Below are 3261 nucleotides of genomic sequence, written 5' to 3'. Positions count from 1 at the left end.
ACTGACAACAGGAATGCCACTGACGTTAACTAACCCCATATATTTGTTTCTGGCCAAGCAAAGGAAAGGTCATCTGAACCCCATCCTGGGAGACAAACAGCACCTAAACTATTCACGACATCCTGGAAATTATTTGCCTATTTTCCTAGGCATACTCAGTTATTTTCCAGTTCGAATAGGAGGAGGGTTAGCTGAATTTCTCTTACAGTAAAGCCACACCCTAAAGATCGATATGGTTTTCTTATCCCACCTAAAGACACCCAGTTTACCATGAAAATATGTTCGTGTTTTGGATTCGTGCGGATGACTCAGTCAGCAGTCAACCGTTTCACGAAGACGAGTGTGGTCCTATTCATGAGATAGCAAAGTGTGGCTGTTGGGTTGTTCGCTTTTCGTCACCGGTCGAGCTGACATTATTGATGCACCGTGGGTGAAAGTGCACTTCCACAGTATTGCGAAAAACCTCCGGAGTAAAGGAGAACCGCACGTCTGACAGCCCATCAAGAGAAGTTCCGAAAGACAATGGACAGTGACCTTTTCGAGCATTCGGAACGCTTGATGACTTTAGTCGAAAACATCCAAAACTTGTAGGAACGACGAGTAGAAAACTGGATGTAATATAGTGATCGGTCTTCTGTAGCCTGGTAAGGGCGATGATACCACAAGCAGTTGTACCATACTTGCGGTTTCGGTTAATTTCTGTGCATTTGCGTTGTGTTCACTAGGTTTCACAAAAATTTTACCAAGCCCACTACCCGCGAAGAGCAGTCTTGTATATGAGTCCTAACAAAGAAGACGAATGAGCATTCCCGTAGAGAGGCTTTACGAAACAATGAGATAGAATATCAAACACGATGCCAGTTACGATCATACCGTCTGCGTTCTCTGCCTTGAACGAAAACGATCAGCATTCCTCGCGGTGAAGTACTGTTGTGCAGTCTCGTTGTTATGACAGATTAGGCTATAACAGCAACTAGATGAAGTTGTCATAAAGACATTACAACCAACTCGTCGCTTGCTTTTGTGCATTTAACCAAAGAAGGATCAATCAATTGCACAGCAAGTAAACCGGCACATCGCAGGTTTCATATATGGCCTCGAACACCAAAAGAACAGTCTATGAAGGGTGACGTGTGCAAAAAATGAAGTTCAGTTCTAAAGTTAGCGGTCAAGACCAATCGCGTGGAATTTCCGTGCTCCACACAGTCCAAGTACAAACGTCAGGTTTGCTACGGCAGTGTAATGAAGCTTTGCCAAAAACTCAGTGACCAACGTGGACAAGGCAAACATCGAACACGTCAAGGATGGATGTTCCCATGCCTTATATGGGCGCCGAACGCTAGCACGTGCAGATTGTTATCCCGTCCTGCAAGCATGTTACGCAGACACGGACCGGCACGCCAGCAGATCGATAGCGCACACACCGGCCAACTGCTGTTGACATCATCCATTCCAAACTGTGTCAGTTCGCCTATTTCTCTCGGTTACACGAATCCCTTTTGCTACGTCAAGATATACATACGTGTGCTAACGGCACCCGGGAAGCAGACAACTGCCGATCGATCATCAATCAACAGGAGTGAATGCCAAATGATTCCGAACGGGAAATGTAGGGAACTAAGGTTAGATATGTAAGAAAAAACAGGTAGAGATAAGGACTAGGAGCTGTGAACAACCTAGCTGATTTGGAAAGCCGCGAATGCATGTCGGGGGCAGTTATACGGTAGTTGGAGTGCTTGGCTTTGCTCAACACTGCATCACAGGAATACATCACAGGAATATTCGGGTCCTAGCAGGTGAAAGAATTATCAGGATTTGACCCGTCTCGATGATGCACCTTGTAATCGAGTAGTTCTACTTGTGCTATTGTTTGTTTGCTTACGTATAGCGCAGTGTGGACTCTGAACTTCTAGCCCTGAGGGTTGACACTGCACACGGCATTGACAAGCTGGATTCTAAGCTCGCTTCCTCCCCGTCTAATCAACCAACTGTCCCAATATCTCGGCGAGATGGCCGAACTGATTAGAGCGCCAGTTTACTGACCGGAACGTTCGTGGTTCGAATCCGACCTCCGCCTCTCGACTTCCCCTGTCTAGGCTTGGGCAACCTGTTAGTATCCCACCCTCGTGCCCTCCTATGCGTGGCATGGCAGTTAGGCGCCGAAAGGGTGCTACAGCTGAACGAACATCTCCAACGGCTGTTTTGCATACCAAGAAAATGAACGCAAGGTGTTATTGATGTGAGGGACTGAGTGTGATGGATTCGACAATTGCCGACGAAATCATGCCATTGGTTGATAAAAACGCAGAGTGGCTCCTTCCAAAACATATCTTCCGACGTCGCTGGTCAGATATCCAAATTGCTTCTTCCTGAACGAGAACAAACTTTACCGACCGAAAAGAAAGTTGGGATAGTTGGGGGTCTGTTGAATTTTTCAAGGATTTTAACCATATACGTTCTCAAAACTGTGCGAACAGTTTAGTTGTGTGAATTTGGGATTCACTACTGAGTTGGCTGAAACGCTGCTGTTGTATAGTCTAAAGCGAGTCAATGGCCAACTATCGAATTCATTCGAGATAACTGCTGTAGTTGTTGGTCCAAGAACCCCGCCGTTTGCGAACGATTGCAAACTAGGGGGAATAACGAACAGTGACATCGATTATGAACGGTTACAGGATGATCGAGTGACAAGTGACTGCTGCCTACGCGGCTCTTTTTCAATGAATAAAAGTGCACAAACGCACCCTGTGTTGAGATCCGATGAGGAATATCCAGTCAAACATGCGTTGTCCAAATACCTGTGCACTTCCTATCAAAAGTGTATGTTGCGCCAGCTAGGTTTACTTAGCAGAGCAATTGGGAACTTTGAACTACGTACATTTCTTATGTTTTGTGCTATGCATATGCGCCCTCACCTTAAGCATGCCGTTCGAACTAAGCCCTCCTAAGAAAGCCGCGAAATATGACTGACTGTTGAATGTTCACTTTATCATCATCATCATCGACAGCATGACATCAGTGTTCAACACCAATCCTTCACTGCCGTACAACCATGACTTATTTGAAAGCCTTATTGTAAAGAAAAGAGTAAAGGTGGACGAGGAAGGGACTTAGTGCTAGCTTACCAAAATCATTCCAAGGTACCTAGACCTCTAGACATTCACTCAGGCAATCTGGATAGAAACTGACAACAAGAACGCCACTGACATCGGTTGGCAGCCATATCTTGTAGTGTCTCCAACCAGGCACAGTGAGGATCAC

At 45.8% G+C, this 3261-nt stretch overlaps 1 protein-coding gene across 1 annotated transcript in view; it reads right to left on the bottom strand.

Annotated features, from left to right (window-relative positions):
• The window catches only part of T265_08976 (hypothetical protein), a gene marked incomplete at both ends in the record, with an annotated part of 6706 nt that overhangs the window by 1885 nt on the left and 1560 nt on the right, over positions 1-3261 (bottom strand). The window lies entirely within an intron of this gene.

The sequence above is a fragment of the Opisthorchis viverrini genome, assembly GCF_000715545.1.
Source record: "Opisthorchis viverrini unplaced genomic scaffold opera_v5_245, whole genome shotgun sequence".
NCBI classification, from domain to species: Eukaryota; Metazoa; Platyhelminthes; class Trematoda; order Opisthorchiida; family Opisthorchiidae; genus Opisthorchis; species Opisthorchis viverrini.
Note: the sequence above shows the minus strand (reverse complement) of the source record. Positions and strands in the feature narration are given on the sequence as shown.